Below are 16,579 nucleotides of genomic sequence, written 5' to 3'. Positions count from 1 at the left end.
CAACCATTGCTTCCTGGAGGTCACCAGGAATCCATCCCTAAGAGCAGGGGGTATTTGGTTAGCTTAGACTTCCCCTCACCAACAAGGTCTTTTTAAAAAAAAAAAAGCTTGTTAATCCATCTATTGGGCAGCACCAGATCTTAGTTTCAGCGTGCAGGATCTCTAGTTGTGGCATGTGAACTCTCAGTTGCAGCATGTGGGATCTAGTTCCCTGACCAAGGATGGAACCCAGGCCCCCTGCCATGGGAGTGCAGAGTGTTAGTCACTGGACCACCAGGGAAGTTTGGGACTCCCAAATTCCCTTTAAGTTTCAGCTTTCGTTGTTGGCAAAATCCAAATTCAGTGTATTAGTTAGCTACAATCCAGCCAGCCTAAACCACAGAAATGCATTGTCTCAGAGTTCTAGAGAAGTTCAAGATCGAGGTGTCAGCTCCCTCTACAGGTGCTGGGAAAGGGTCCATCCCAAGCGTCTCTCGTGGCTTCTGAAAGTCTGATGGCTTGTGCCAGCAGCGCTACGGTCTTCGTGTGGCATTGTCCCCGTCCTCATGTTCACGCCTCAAATTCCCCTTTGCTTAAGGATTAGGGGCCAACCCTAACTCAGTATGACCTCACTGCACTAAGTACATTAGCAATAAGCCTATTTCCAAATAAGGCCACCTTATGATGCCCTGATGGGGCTTCCCTAGTGGCTCAGTTTGTAAAGAATCTGCCTGCCAATGCAGGAGAACTGGGTTCGATCCCTGGATCAGGAAGATCCCCTGGAGGAGGAAATGGTAACCCACTCCAGTATATTTGCCTGGGGAATTCCATGGACAGTGGAGCCCCGAGGGCTATAGTCTGTAGAGTCAAACATGATTTAGCAACTTAGCATGCACGCAGGCATGATGTAGTGAAAGGGGTTAGGTCTGTAATATACGAACTGGAGGGAGAGAGAGAGGGAGAGGAGGCAGGATCAGCCCATTAACAGGCAATTTCCTGCCTCCCAGCACTGTCTCGGGAATAACAGTCTCTGCTCAGGAAAACATTTTGTTTGCTTTGTTTAGCTGCTAAGCCATGTACAGACTCTTTTGTGACCCCATGACTATAGCCTGCCGGGCTTCTCATCCATGGGATTCCCCAGGCCAGAATACTGGAGTAGGTTGCCATTTCCTTCTCCAGGGGATCTTCCCAACCCAGGGATTGAACCTGCGTCTCCCACATTGGCAGGCAGATTTTTTTTACCACTGAGCCACCTGGGAAGCCCAACACAGAAATGAGGAAAAAGTTCTGGGTTCCAAAGGCCTTGGAGGGAGATGACTCTGGTCTTTTATGAGATTTAGAACTTTGCTTTTTTGACAAGGGGCAGAGAGGAGGCATTGGCAACTGCATGCTAGTTGCAAATTCAGGCTGCTGCAGGGTTCCTCCACCTTGGTCCTATTGCTCCTTGAGGCCTGGTCATTCTTTGTTGAGGGAGGGGAGGGCTGTTTTGTGCATTGCAGGATGTTGCGCGGCGTCCCTTGCCTCCACCCACTAGATGCTGTTAACGCCTGCCTCATGAGTCATGACAACCAAAAATGTCTCTAGATGTGGCCAAATGTCCCCTGGGGGCTAAGACTGCCTGGGTGAGAATCAGTGGACGAGTGCAATAGAGAACTGGACCCAGGGTGGGCCATGCAGTGAAAGCGGTCCCTCCACCCTGGGGGCAGGTGCCTCCTCAAGACCTGAGCCACAGGTTTTGCATTTCTGCCTTGCTTGGCCCCACATGTGGGCATTTTCCTTCTTCCTCATTCCTCCCGTTTTCCGGAGTAGTTTTTGCTGGTGGCGGGCCTGTTGGCTGCTGCAGTCAGGAGTGGACCCATTTGGAGCTTTCTCTCCAAAGATCTCCAACCTGCTTTCTGACCCTGTGAAAGGTCTCTCCAGCGGAGGCCACCCAGGCTTTGCAAAGTCTTCAGCATCTTAAAGTCCTTTTCAGCAGTAGGTGTGTGCTAAATTCACTTTAGTAGTGTCTGACTCTTTGTGACCCCATGGACTGTAGCCTGCCGGACTCCTCTGTCTATGGGATTCTCCAGGCAAGAATACTGGAGTGGGTTGCCATGCCCTTCTCCAGGGAATCTTCCTGACCAGCAAGTGACTTCCTGTTTCTGCTGACTTCCTCATCTCTTCATCTGGGTGGTGTGGGGGTGAGGTCTGCTGGATACTGGGACCTCCCTGGAAGGCCAGGATCAAGCCCTGAGGGGCTCCATATCAGGCATCAAATCCAAGGAGCAGGTGGGAAGTCGGCAGAAGGAAGGGTGAGGGCAGAGATCCAGAACTGAGCCAGTACTGATTCAGTAGAGAAATACATCCATGTTGATGCAGAGTTGAGTATTTTTAAATAAATATATAGATATATTCAAGCTACTGCACAATTACAGTCATCTCACACATTAGCAAAGTAATGCTCAAAATTCTCCAAGCCAGGCTTCAATAGTATGTGAACCATTAACTTCCAGATGTTCAAGCTGTATTTAGGAAAGGCAGAGGAACCAGAGATCAAATTGCCATATCTGTTGGATCACAGAAAAAGCTAGAGAATTCCAGAAAAACATCTACTTCTGCTTCATTGACTATGCTAAAGCCTTTGACTATGTAGATTACAACAAACTGTGGAAAATTCTTCAAGTGCTGGGAATATCAGACCACCTTACCTGCCTCCTGCGAAACCTGTATACAAGTCAAGAAGCAATAGTTAGAACTGGACATGGAACAACAGACATGGAACAATGGACTGGTTCAAAATTGGGAAAGGAGTACGTTAAGGCTGTATATTGTCATATTGCTTATTTAACTTATATGTCGAGTACATCATGTGAAATGTTGGGCTGGATGAAGCACAAGCTGGAATCAAGATTGCCAGGAGAAATATCAATAACCTCAGATATGCAGATGACACCATCCTTATAGCAGAAAGTGAAGAGGAATTAAAGAACCTGTTGATGAAGGTGAAAGAGGAGAGTGAAAGCTGGCTTAAAACTCATTAAAACATTCAAAAAACTAAGATCATGGCATCTGGTCCCATCTCTTCATGGCAAATAGATGGGGAAACAATGGAAACAGGGACAGACTTTATTCTCTTGGGCTCCAAAATCACTGGGGACAGTGACTGCAGCCACGAAATTAAAAGACACTTGCTCCTTGGAAGAAAAGCAATGACAAACCTAGACAGTGTGTTAAAAAGCAGACATCACTTTGCCTACAAAGGTCCATATAGTCAAAGCTATGGTTTTTCCAGTAGTCATATACGGATGTGACAGCTGGACAATAAAAAGGCTGAGTGCTGAAGAACTGATGCCTTCGAACTGTGGTGCTGGAGAAGATGCTCGAGAGTCCCTTGGACAACAAGGCCATCAAACCAGTCAATCCTAAAGGAAATCAACCCTGAATATTCATTGGAAGGACTAAAGCTGAAGCTGAAGCCCCAATGCCTGATGCAAAGAAAAAAGACCCTGATGCTGGGAAAGACTGAAGGCAGGAGAAGGGGATGATAGAGGATGAGATGGTTGGATGGCATCACTGACTCAATGGACATGAGTTTGAGCAGACTCTGGGAGATGGTGAAGGACAGGAAAGCCTGGCATGGTACAATCCATGGGGTGGCAAAGAGTTGGACATGAATGAGTGACTGAACAACAACAACAAAGGCAAAATTTTATATTTTAAAAGAAAATTAAATTACAGAAGAGCAGAAGTCTAATATGCCAAAGACACTTTGTTTGATGCACTTAGTGTCAATATTTGGGGCACTTTTTAAGGCTTTTTTCCTACCAAAAAAAAAAAAGGCATTGATAATGGCTCTGTACAGTAATATTTAAAATATCAGGAAGATGGAAACACTTTCATACCATATTTTGGCAAACAGTTCTAAAGACAGCAAACACATGCTCAGTGGGTTTTCCTTTGCTTTAAAATAAGCTACCAGTAATTCTAAACCAAGCAAAAATGCATTGTTCCTGGATGGAATATAAGCAGTCATACTCGCAAAAATGTTTTGCAATGAGTTCTTGGCTTCTGTGAAAATCCCAAAATAGCAAAGGAGAGACTAGAGTTTATTTTCAGATTTTATGACTGGCTTCCAACCATCTTTTATCAGTAGACCTACAGGCAAAATACTAGACACTCAGGATCAGATTCCATTCCTTGATGTAAGGAAGGAACTGTTGTGGATTGCTGTCCTTGGCTAGCATAAACCAGCGAATAACCACGTGTAAGATAAAATGAAAGACAGGCAGGAGGGATAGCTTAGTGTTTTTGTTATTGTTGTTGCAGGAAAAAAAAAGAATCCATGCTAATACTATGGTGAAACTAACGCTTACTTAAGGATTTTAACATTAGAGTAAGACAAAAGATCAGACTTCAAAGAGACCAGATCTGTAACTTGGAAGTGAAATCTTGCTGCATTTTGGCAATGGACTCTAACTTGGCGTATGCTCAGTCGCTTCAGTCATGTCTGACTCTTTGCAACCCCACGACTGAACCCCAGCTCCTCTGTCCATGGAATTTTCCAGGCAAGAATACTGGAGCAGGTTGCCATTTCCTCCTCCAGAGGATCTTCCCAACCCAGGGATCGAACCCAGATTGCTTACACTGCAGACAGATTCTTTACCACTGAGCCACCTGGGGGAGCAACTTAGACTATACAACTATCTATTTGAGGCCTCTCCTACCCCTCCAGTGGGGGGCAGAATCCTATCCTCCTGGAAACTTTTCATTTTAGATTTACAGAAAAGCGCAGAGAGAGCTCCCATGTATAGTTCACCTAGTTTTCCCTCATGTTAACATCTTGTTATTCAGTCGCTAAGTCATGTCTGACTCTTTACCACCCCATGGACTGCACCACACCAGGCTTCCCTGTCCACCATCTCCCGGAGTCCACTCAAACTCATGTCCATTAAGTCAATGATGCCACCCAACCATCTCATCTTCTGTTAGCACCCTTCTCCTCCTGCCCTCAATCTTTCCCAGCATGCGGGTCTTTTCCAGTGAGTCAGCTCTTGGCATCATGTGGCCAAAGTATTAGAGCTTCAGCCGCAGCATCGGTCCTTCCAATGGATATTCAGGGTTGATTTCCTTTAGGATTGACTGATTTGATCTCCTTGCAGTCCAAGGGACTCTCAATAGGACCATGATACATTTGTCACAACTTAGGAACTAACATTGGTACAGTACTATTAACCCAACTCTGGATTCTTTTCAGATTTCACCAGGTTTGGTTTGGTTCTTTCATTAGTGTTCTCCTTGTTTCAGGATCCAACTCAGATACTACATTCTCTTCAATCGTCCTGTCTTCCTAGTCTCTCTGGTCTGTGAGGGTTTCTCTGTCTCTTACTATTCATAACCTTGACACTCCGGAGAAATACTAGCCAGGTGTCTTGTAGGATGTCCATTAATCTGGGCTTGCCTGATATTTGGGGGGAGGTTATTATCATTATTGGTTTTTGGGTCTTGATGGGGTTTTTTTTGCCATGCCTCTCAGCTTGTGGGATCTTAGCTCCCCAAATCAGGGATCAAACCCATGTCCTCAGTAGGGAAAGTACGGATTCTTAACCACTGGACGCCCAGAGAATTCCCATGTCTTATATTTTCTTTTTTAATTGTGCTTAATTGCTCAGTCATGTCTGACTCTTTGCAACTCCATGGACTGTAGCCCGCCAGGCTCCTCTGTCCATGGGAATTCTCCAGACAAGACTATTAGAGTGGGTTGCCATGTCCTCCTCCAGGGGATCTTCCCAACCCAGGGATCAAACCCAGGTCTCCCACATTGCAGGCGGGAGGGAATGCATCTGAGCCACCAGGGAAGCCCGTTTTAAAATTTTATTTACTTATTACTTGTTTTTGGCTGCACCGGTTCTTTGTTGCCGTGCACGGGCCTCTCACTGCGGTGGCTTCTCTTGTTGCAGAGAACGGGCTCTCGGTTCTCAGGCTTCAGGAGTTGCAGCACAGGGGCCCAGTAGTTATATCACATGGGCTTAGCTGTCCCACAGTATGTAGAACCTTCCCAGACCAGGGATCAAACCTGTGTCCCCTGCATTGGCAGGTGAATTCTTTCCCATGGCACCATCAAGGAAGTCCTGGTGTTTTCTTAAAATTGGAGAGGGGCTATGGGTTTGGGGAACCTTTCCGCCTCATCAGATCAGGGGGTAAGTGCTATCGACATGACATCCTTGAGGATGTTCATTTTTATCACTGGGGTAAGGTAACAACTGCCAGGTTGCTATTTTTCCCGTTTCTCTTCTCTATTCTCTAGAAGCAGGTCACTCAATCCAGCCTACTCTCGGGATGGCAGGAGTCCAGTTCCATGTTCTGGAGACAACATTTGACTTTCAGAACAATCCTTTGAGATCAAGGGAGATTGGAGTTCGTGTCACAGAAGTGATGAGCACTCAACGTGGTGCATACAGGCAATGGTAGCACCTATTGTCATCATCATTTGGCAATATCTCTCTTTTTAAATTTTAGTATTTATTTATTGGCTGTGCCGGGTCTTCGTCACTTTGAGTGGACTTTCTCCAGTTGTGGCAAACGGGGGCTACTCTCTAGCTGCGGTGCACGGGCTTCTCACTGCAGTAGCTTCTCTTGTTGAGGAGCACGGGCTCTGAGGCAGGCAGGCTTCAGTAGTTGTGGCACACAGGTTTATTTGCTCCACGGCATGTGGGATCTTCCCCGACCAGGGATTGAATCTGTGTCCCCTGCATGGACAGGCGGATTCTCAGTCACTGGACCGCCAGGGAAGTCCTGGTGATAGCTCTTGTTATGGAGGAAAAGCTAGCCTTTTAGTCACAGACCCTAACCCTAGGCTCTGACCACAGTCCCACACCTATCTAAAGGAGCAGCGTGAGGCTAGAACACCTGTTTCTCGCTCCAGCAGACTGAGAGCAGGCACCACCCAGGTGTAAGTCGCCACAAGCCTACCTCCCATCACAGGTATTCAAAGCTAGACGTGACTGACTGTCCCCTTAAGGAAACAGCCCCATTGTAAGTTGAACAGAACAGGAAGTGAATCATGTTCCAGGTAATTAGCGTCTCCAGGGTAAAGCTGAGATGCTTTCCCAGCGACCAGCCCCGCTGATGGAACACCATTCCTGACAGTCCTGTTCCTAGCCTTGATCTTTGAGGTCCCTCCGTGGTCTGACCCCACCTAGCCCTCCACCCTTCTCTGCCACTACTCAACCACCAAGATCCCCTTGCCTGACCACCCTGAAATCTCGTGGCTGCTCGTGCCAGTCACGTGCGCCTTGCTCATTCAGTTCTCTTCCTGGAACTCCTTCCGCCACCTAACTCTTAATCATTCTCTAAGGCAAAGAGCAAGGCCACCTCCCCCAGGAAGCCTGCATGAGGTGACTTTAAGTTCTGAGTGTCTCTAAGGCCAATGGCTGTCAGCCAAGAGCCACTGTGTCCCCCCCCTGAAGAACATTTAGCAATGTCTGCAGACATTATGGGCTTCCCAGGTGGCTCAGACGGTAAAGAATCTGCCTGCAACTCAGGAGACCTGGGCTCGATCCCTGGGTCAGGAAGATTCCCTGGAGAAGGGAATGGCTATCTACTCTAGTATTCTTGCCTGGAGAATCCCATGGACACAGGAGTGTGGCAGGCTACAGTCCATGGGGTTGCAAAGAGTCAGACGCCACTGAGTGACTGAGCACAAGCATGAACTGTCATTAGTAGCAAGACTGAGAAACACAGATCCTTAGCTCTTGGCAGAGTCCCTGGCCCATGATAAGGACTCAGTGAAAGCAGAAAATGACTGGATGGATAAAAGGAAGACAAGCGATGCCTCTTCTTTCTGACAGGCTCCTTGAATTTAGGGGAGAACTTTGCCAACCTGAAGGTTTCTGTAACCAAGGGAGCTATAGATATAAGGATCATGCCACTCTTCCTACTTAAAATCTTTCCGTGGCTCCCCACTGCCTTTGGGATAAAGTCCAAAAGTTACAGGCATTCAGAGAGTGATCATTTACAGATTCATTGAGATCTCAAAAGTACCTGTGTCTGGGCTTCTGACCTCAATTGGGGTGGGTGTATGATGACTTCCACTGGGGTGGGATTCTTGCACTTCTGGACCCTCCAACTCCCTAGACATGTTCCCTCTTTTGATCATGAAGTCTGGACTTAAACCGAAGGCAGGTCACTTGGGAACTCTGCCACCCAAGTTCTAAACTGATAGCTCTCAAACACAGATTGTGTGTGGGTTTATTATTATTACTTATTTATTTGGCTGCACCAGGTCTTGGTTGAGGCACGTGGGATCTTTCAGTTGCAGCATGCAGAACTTTTAGTTCAGCATTCGAACTCTTAGTTGTGGCATGTGGGATCTAGTTCCCTGACCAGGGATTGAACCCAGACCCCTCGCATTGAGAGCACGGAGTCTTAGCCATTGGATCACTAGCGACATTCTGATTGTGTGTTTTTTGAAGTAAGTTTATTTTGGGGTGATCTTGACCTGGTTGACTAGCTTGGACCTGAGGTGAAAGCTCTTTGGCTCCTTCTCCTGGTTCCTACTCACCCTCTTCACCTATGGAGGGCCTGGATTAGACAAGTCTCAGGACTGGGGTGGCTGATGGTATCTGAGGGGATGCTGGCATGTGGAGAGGCATCTGGCATGTCTATAGGTGTCTGAGAACACCTCTGTGGGGGTGTCCAGCATGTGTTCCATCCTCTGAACACCCTTTGGGGGTTTCTGATAGCATCTGTGTTGGAGGGAATCTAGAAGTTTCCATGTGGGGCTTTGATATATTCCAGAGTATCTGAAAGCCTGTTTGTGGGTAGTTGATGGCTACTGGATGAAGGTGTCCGGTACTTCTGAGATATTTGACATGTTTTTCAGATTTTAGTTTGGGGGGGGGGGGTATTTAAGGCACCTAGAAGGCGTGTATATTTTCCCATGCCTGAAAGTGAGTTTTGAGTATCTGATGGTATCTGTCTGGGTGTCTGAAATGTGTTTGGGGTATCCGGTGGTACCTATGTTGCAGTGTCTGGGATTACCTGAGAGATAAATGACTCATGTTTTCAAGACTTGTAAATTTTCACTTCCTGTAACCTAGGGTGCCACTTCTTCGCAGGAGATAGACCTGTTCTCTCCATTTCTTGCACCCTCCCCTCTCAAATTTCTCTCCCCCGGGGTTAATCCCCCTTTGATGTCCCCAGGCTTCCACTGTACTCCTTTCTGCCTCCAGATACCCCTAACTCCCCACGTCGCCCCCCTTCCCCTGCTATCCTCTACCAGGAAACCCCTCCCAGACCTGCTAATCACCCAGGTCCCCGATGACCCCACAAAACGCCCCTCAACCCCAAAGATCTCTCTTTAAGATTTCTTCTAAGCGCCTCCCAGTCCCGCGAATACCTCGGGGCCCCACTGACCCCCTCCCCCCAAACGGCTCCCAACCCCGCTGCTTTTCTCCTAGGACCTCCCTCCCCTAGACGCAACCTCTGCCCGACTGACCCGCCCCTCAAGGGTCGCCCTCACCCTCCTCGCAAGTACCTTTCAGTCCCCTCACTTTGCCTAAGCTCGAGCTAAAGAGCCCTGCCCGCATCACCAGGCTGAGCCTCTTAAGTCCTAGGTTCGTGAGACCCACCGATCCTCGATTCACGCCCCCTTCCGGGCCCACACCCTCTGACCCGCCCTTGAGGGCGGGGCCGCGCGTGCGCATCTCGCCCCCGCGGCTTCCCGCTTCCGGCTCCGAGCCGAGGGCAGCAGTGGACCCCGGGAGGCCGGGCGGCCGCGGCGGCACGGAAGCTAACGGAGTTGCGGGCGGCGAGTGACCTGCGGCGGACCGAGGTGAGGGCGGCGGGGCAGGTCTGAGGAGAACGAGGTTCGGGAGGAGGCCTCGGGCCCCACGAAGGCGCCATCGGTTCCCGGGGGTGGCCTCGGGCGCAGGACCCCCGTGGCTGCCTCGGCTTCGGGGCCGGCCCCCGTGGGCTCGTCCAAACTGGCGGGCGGATCCTGCAGTGCAGGCTGTCCCTCCAGTGCATGCAGACTCTGGAGAAGGCACAGTTCAGACGATGCCCACCGGCTCCGGCCGAGCCCCAGCCCTTGGGCAGTGCAACCTCCCTGGTTCAACAGGGAGAGGACTCGGCGTCCGGAATCTGGAGCTCCTGGGGCAGGACCTGAGATGTGGTGATAATTCAGCACCGGGGGACTTGAAGCCTCCGAGCATCGCTCACTCCGTGGAGCCCAGTTGGTTGGTCGTTAGGGTCACAAAATCATAGAAAGTGTGTGCGCTTTGGGTCTGTAGTTCTCCCTCCAGTTTCTTGTGGAAGAATTTAGATGGTGCGGTGCAGGGATCAGAGGCCCTTGGTTCTTGCACGGTTTATTGTAGCTATCCTCTCCTCCTCTCTTCTGCCTGGTTCTCAGTTGAGATCGAAGTGGTAGAAGAGATGGCTGGCCCAGGGGATCAAAAGTGTTGGCGAAGTTTTACCTCGGAAATGAGGGATACAACTTTTTTCCTTTTGTCGCCGTTTGGGGGTGAGTGGAACTCCAGCCAGGATCGTAGAGGGGCAGGTCTCTTCTTGTTGACTAGAGAAAGTTCAGGACAGGTGAACAGCCCTATGGCCAAGGGCGATGTGGGGATGGTTTTGCAGGTATCCGGGTGAATAATTAATTCTGGAGCTGTATGAAGTGTCAAGAGCATAGGCTTGAGTGTCAAATCACATCTGGGTTCTTCTGGTCCCAGTTTCCACCACTTAAGTCACAGTCTCCCCGTCTTTAAACCCAGAATGAGGATCGGTTGTGGATTTGATGAGGTAATACATGTAAGGTGGGACGCACAGCCCCTGGCATATGGTAAATGCTCAATAAATGTTATATATTCTGTGCATGTGGCATGCCCCCAGGTCCGTATTTTAATTTTTTAATTTTTATTGAAGTATAGTTGAGTACAATGCTGTTTTAGTTTCAAGTGTACAGCAGAATGATTCAGTTATACATACATATATTTGCTGTTGGTTAGTCGCTAAGTTGTGTCCGACTCTGTGACCCCATGGACTGTAGCCTACCAGGCTCCTCTGTCCGTGGGATTTCCCAGGCAAGAATACTGGAGTGGGTTGCCATTTCCTTCTCAAGGGGGTCTTCTCAACCCAGGGATCAAATGTGCATCTCCTGCATTGCAGGCAGATTCTTTACTGCTGAGCCACTGGGGATTCCGTATATATAAATATATTCCCATATATGTATATTCCTATATATATACACATATGTACATTCTTTTTCATACTCTTTTCCCTTATAGTTTATTACAAGATAGTTCCCTGTGCTATACAGTAGATCCTTGCTGTTTACCTGTTTTATATATAAACAGGTTTTATATGTAAACAGGTAAACAACAGGTGTGTGTATGTTAATCCCAAATTCTTAATTTATCTTCCTGCCATCCCCTTTGGTAACCATAAGTGTATTTTCTATGTCTGTGAGTCTATTTCTGTTTTGTAGTTAAGTTCATGTGTATCATTTTTTTATATTCCACCTGTAAATGATATCATATGATATTTGTCTATCTCTGACTTACTTTACTTAATACTCTAGATCCATCCATGTTGCTGCAAATGGCATTATTTCTTTTTTCTTTTTTTTTTTTAATCTCAGGCCCGTATTTTTCAGTCGACATTCCAACTAATAAAAAGTCTGGAAAATGTGAGCAACTCAGTTGTTGTTTGGACCAGGTTGCAGTTTATGTCTTATCAATAGTTTGCTAGTTCTGTGAGTCAAGCCCTTCTAAGGGGGTGGAAGAAGCTGTGCTAAAAGGAGTAAGAGGGGCTTCTCTGGCGGTGCAGTGGTTAGGGCTCTGTGCTTCCATTGCAGGGGGCAAAGGTTTGGTCCCTGATCAGGGAACTAAAATCCTGCATGCTGCACAGCTCAGCCCGAAAATAAAGGAGTGGGTAGTTTTTTTTAATTCTTGCCATTCTAACTTGTTTGCATTGTGTATCGCTTACTTCCCGTTTCAATGGCATGTAGGAGAGAAAGGAGAAAGGAATTCTTTGAATCTCTTTTCTTTCTCTTGTTTTCCCTCAGTCGACTTGAGAATGCCCCCATGTTGAAAGCTGTGCTCCATGTACATCGTTGCTGGTGGAAACCTTGGTATACTTTTCATTCTTGTCACACAGTAGCGATTACAGCCAGTTGCCCTTGTCACCAGCGCACCCCCGCCCCCACCGGACTAGGGCTGTGGTCACCAGCTCTGCCTCCCTGGCTGTTTACCTTCCACGTGCTTAGCATATTTCTGATCCTCATGTCAAGGTCTCCTTCATTTTTCCTCACTCATCCTGGGTCCTGTTTCCAGTTCCGCAAATTCCACCCATGACTTTTTAAACATTTTCCTCTCAACTCTCTTAAGTCATTTTAAGCCCAGAGGCTTTGTTAGGTCCAGCTAGTCACTGTTTCTTCATTATTTGTGAGTTAAACTTTACTTTGCCCCTCAAAGTGGTGAAGAGCTGCTCTTGGTTTGTAAACCCTCTCTCCAGGTACAAAGCAATTGCCTGCACAGCTCCTAAGCGGCCAGTAGGAATTTTTCTGGAGGAGGAATGTGGCTGACGGGGGAGGGGCAGGCTGATTCAAATAATGTCCTCCGGGAGGCCTCAGTGAAAGGACCTCTGCAGCTAGGCTCATCTTGTGTGTGTGTGTGTGTGATTAAAATTGCCTTGGGTGTAAGCGGTAAAGAATCCACCTGCAGTGCCAGAGACACAGGAGACTCAGGTTCAGTCCCTGGAGAAGGAAATGACAACTAACTCCAGTATTCTTGCCTGGAAAATCCCATGGACAGAGGAGCCTGGCGGGCTACAGTCCATAGGGTTGCAAAGAGTGAGACACAGCTAAGCACAGAGGCAAGCAAGCTAACTAAATTCAACTGGCCTGCTGCTTCTCTGCTTTGGTTCTTAAGTAGATTCATAGTTGCCATTGAGATTAAAGTTGCAGTTGGTTTTGTTCAAAGTTATCACCATATCTTGAGAAAATTAATGTAAAGATTTTAACGAAGGGGATATATATTGAACAGACTGCAGGTGGTTGCATTTTAAATGCATGTCAATTTTTTACACTGGCATGTAATTGCTTTACAACGTTGTGTTGGTTTCTGCTGCACATCAACGGTGAATCAGTCATATGTATACATACACCTCTGCCCTCTTGGGCCTCCCTCCCACGCCCCCATCCCACGGAGCCGGGGCTGAGCTCCCTGCGCTATATGGCAGTTCCCAGCAGCGTTTTACACGTGGTAGTGCATACATGGCTTCCCTGGTGGTTCAGCAGTAAAGAATCCACCTGCCAGGAGATGCAAGCTCGATCCCTGGATTAGGAAGGTCCTCTGGAGGAGGAAATGGTGTATCCGTCAATGCAACTCTCTGTTCGTCCCCCCTTCTCCTTACCACTGCCACCACGTGTCCACTAGTCTGTTCTCTACATTGGTAAACGCATGTCACTTAAAAAAAAAAAGCTTCATTAAGACATAATTCACATACCATAAAATTCACCCTTTTCAAGTGTGTGGGTTTTAGAACATTCACAGGCTCATGCAGCTGCCACCACGGTCAACCGCCGGGACATTTTAGCAGCTGGTCATTCCTACAGATGGGTTTCAGGGGGAGAGAAAGGCCATAAGTGGGTGCCCCCTCCATCACAATGTGGGGTGGAGGGAGGGCAAGACCCCATCAGACTGCTTGGCTGGAATCCAGTGTGGACAATTTGTTGTTCAGTCACTCAGTCGTGTCTGTCTCTTTGCAACCCCATGGACTGCGGCACACCAGTACAGTTACACTGTTTATGGATAACTCTTGATTTGCTGAGATTAATTTTCAGAGGGAAACTGAATTTAGAAGAATAAACTGCAAAGTCATCCACAGTAGAGTTAGTGTACTCCTCGTCCTCTCGTAAGAGTGAAATGGACAGTAACTGACCAGATACAATGTGGAGCATCCCTGCGCATCATGGCAGTAAGGGAGTCAGCTCTGGGTCATCTGGGAGTCAGTGCTCCCCATGCCAGGACGTGGGACTGATGGCAGACCCTTGTGACCCTTTGCGTCATCCCCTCAGGGACTCTCAGTCTAAGAACTGAAAGAGAAACAGGAAGATGGAAAGATGGAGGCCCTCAGACACTGCTGGTGGGACTGCAGAACAGGGCAGCAACTGTGGAAAACAGTCTGGTGGTGCCTCTAAAGGTCAGACATAGATTTCCCATAAGATCCAGCAATTCCACCCTAGGTGTGTGGCAAAGAGAAAAGAAAGCCTAGGTCTACACAAAAATTGGCACAAAAACATCACAGGAGAAACAATCTCAATGTCCATCAGCTGATGAATGGATAAAGAAAACGTGGGCCAGGAAGTTCCCTGTGGCCTAGTTTTAGGATTCCGGGCTTTCACTGTTGTGGCCCCAGTTCATTCCCTGGTCAAGGAACTGAGACCTCGCAAGCCATGCAGTGTGGTCAAAAGAAAGGAAGAATGGAAGAAAGAAAACGTGGGCCATCCATGCAGTGGACTGTTCTTTAGCAGTGCAAAGGAATGAAGCACTGACATACTGTACAACTTGGCTGAGTCTCAGAACTGTGTGAAAGCCCAGTGAAAGAAGCCAGTCCCCAAAGGCCACGTAGTGTCTGATTCCATTTACGCGGAATATCCAGAATGGCAAGTCCATGGAGACACCAAAAAAGTAGATTAGTGGTTGCCTGGGGTGGAAGGAGGGGAAAATGGAGAGTGACAGCTAAGGGGTCCAGGGTTCCTTTTGAGGGTAAGGAAAAAGTTCTAAAACTGAACACAACTCTGAATAAACTGAAAGCCCTCAGACGGTACACTTGAAAAGGATGACTTGCGTAATATTTTAATTCCATTTCAAGAAAGCTATTGAAGGGCTTCCGTGGTGGCTCAGTGGTAAAGAATCCACCTGCAATGCAGGAGACGTGGGTTCTATCCCTGGGTCAAGAAGATCCCGTGCAGAAGGAAATAGCAACTTGCTCCAGTATTCTTGCCTGGGAAATCCCATGGAGAGAAGAGCCTGGTGAGCTACAGCCCATAGCATCGCAAAGAGTTGGACATGACTTAGTGACTAAATAACAAGAGAGTTGACTACAGACCCAGGTCCCCGCCATGTGGGAGATAGTTACAGAGTCCCCAGTGCCGTCCGTCGGGACAGGCCAGTTGAGGCAGAGACTCAGGGTCACGATGTCACCATGGCTGTGTCCCAGGTGGGAGAGTCCTCTGTGGAGGGGTGGTGGCCAGGCCAGGCCTCAGTGGCTGTGAGCAGAGGGAGAATGGTATGCAAAGGCTCAGAGTCAGAAAATGATGTGCCGTCCGTCCTATCTTATGGGCCAGGGTGGACCCCATGGCTGCCTCCATCCTCGGGTGGAGGATCAGGAAAGCGGGGAGGCTGGAGACAGGGTGGCCGGAGAGGTGATGATCGGTTGGACCCAAACAACAAGGACTGTAGAAAGAGGACAGAGTTCAGGCCACTTCACAGGTAGATGAGTGGGGGCTTTGTCACTGCTGGTGTGGGAGAGAGGGTGATGGAGGTGGCCAGGTGGATGCTGACCCCAACATCATCAGCTAGGAGAACGCTTCCCTACGCAGCCTGCAGCTCCCGGGTGCCGACCCTCACTGGTCTGGCCAGCTGGAGCTCTCTCCAAGTTTGTCTTGCTTTGGGGAAGACTGTGCCCTCCCCTCAGATCAAGGGTCTCTTCTCACCTCCCCACCTCCACCCCATCCCAGGGTCTTTCAGAGTTCAAGAACATGGAAAAGTATTCATCTGTAGACCACCAGGGACCCTGAAGTTGTAGCTGTTTGGGGTGGAAGGGGAGCGGGGCAGAAGGGTAACTCGTGGCACTCAAAATCTTTAGGTGGGGCATGTGGAATCAAGTTCCCCAACCAGGGATGGAACCCCGGCCCCCTGCATGGGGAGCGAGGAGTCTTAGCCAGGTGGACCCTCAGGAAAGTCCCACGGTGTCTATTTAGAAAGCAGGCATTGCCTGCTAGGGGTTGGGGGGCGGGGGGAGAGACCTTCAGAAATGAGATCTGACAGCAGAACAGCAACCCAACTCGTGTGCTTATGTAACCAGCCTCAGGAGCCTGATGCCCATCAGCCGGGTGGTTTCCCATGCTTGCTTTTCTGGGCTTTTCTGGCCATTCCCAGCAGGCATCAGCTAACACACACACACACACACACACACACCCCACACACACACCACACACACACACACACCACACACACACACACACCACACACACCCCAAGGTGTTATTCGTGGAGAGTTATGGTTCTGGAGATCAAGGAGACATCTACATCTCTTCTCTGTTCTGGAACTATAGTGGGCCCCTCCCACCCCGTTGATCCTGTGGAAATATGGCCCGAAGATGCCCACGTCCTAACCCCCAAGAACTTTGAATAGATGACCTTCCATGGTCAAAAGGAATTTTGCAGGTGTGAGTTAAGGATCTGGAGGTGGGAGATGATCCTTGGTTATCTGGATGGCTTCAGTGTCATCACTGCGGTCCTTGTGCATGGGAGGTGGGAGGATCCGGGTCAGAGAAGGTGATGCTATGATCAAAGCAGAGGTCAGAGACAGGTTAGAAAATACTAGCTTTAGAACTTCCC

General features: G+C 48.6%; 1 protein-coding gene across 4 annotated transcripts in view; it reads left to right on the top strand.

Annotated features, from left to right (window-relative positions):
• The window catches only part of ARHGEF18 (Rho/Rac guanine nucleotide exchange factor 18), a 92,621-nt gene that overhangs the window by 31,125 nt on the left and 44,917 nt on the right, over nt 1–16,579 (top strand). The window contains exon 1 of one of the 4 annotated variants that reach the window (XM_043466508.1): nt 9,654–9,790. The exons of the other annotated variants lie outside the window; for them this stretch is intronic. The gene's annotated coding sequence lies outside the window, so the exon portion shown is untranslated. Of the gene's footprint in view, nt 1–9,653; nt 9,791–16,579 lie in introns of those variants that run through there. 4 annotated transcript variants of the gene reach the window in all.

The sequence above is a fragment of the Cervus canadensis genome, chromosome 4 (genome assembly GCF_019320065.1).
Source record: "Cervus canadensis isolate Bull #8, Minnesota chromosome 4, ASM1932006v1, whole genome shotgun sequence".
Taxonomy (NCBI): Eukaryota; Metazoa; Chordata; class Mammalia; order Artiodactyla; family Cervidae; genus Cervus; species Cervus canadensis.
This window is presented reverse-complemented; position numbering and strand designations above follow the sequence as displayed.